Raw genomic sequence first — 658 nt, 5'->3', positions numbered from 1 at the left:
GATATAAATTGATACAAATGATTCTTTCGAATAATATCGATAAAATTGAAATATCTTTCATATTCAAACGCTAGTTAACAATTTTATTTTTTTTTATTCTTTAAGATACGAAGGAAATAAAAAGTGACAAAAATTAGTAAAAACGAAATACAAAGAAATTATATCATAAATTTATAATTTTTTATAAAGTTAGACGCTAATTGCACATTCTTGAGTATATTTCTAAAGATATTTTGTGTGCGATATTGCGTATGAAAGCACGTGTGAGAAACAGACACGTAAAGCGTTATCAGTCACATATTGATGATAATTTTTTCTACTTACCGGTTCATCATTATGACATATTTTCAAGTATCCCGGAAAAATGAGAATGTTCAATATACACTCAAATCAAAAAGGCAAAATATTTCGCAAAAATTGTTTATTCCTATCTAAAAAAGTACTAGTTAAATTGATAGTCGAATCCATCGAAATCTCTAAAGTCTCGAAGTATTTATTGTTGGCTCTTTTCCGCGATGCTGATTGGTTTTCTGGCTGCGCTAACTTCGCGAGCGGTTGTCATTGCATTGACTTTTAACAGTTGTATGTATTGAGGTTGATGTATAATTTTAGTCAATCAATTTCAATATAGTAAAAAGTAAATGTGCAGTTAAATAGA

This window comes from Wasmannia auropunctata, unplaced genomic scaffold (assembly GCF_000956235.1).
Source record: "Wasmannia auropunctata unplaced genomic scaffold, wasmannia.A_1.0 LD336097.1, whole genome shotgun sequence".
Lineage (NCBI taxonomy): Eukaryota > Metazoa > Arthropoda > Insecta > Hymenoptera > Formicidae > Wasmannia > Wasmannia auropunctata.
Note: the sequence above shows the minus strand (reverse complement) of the source record.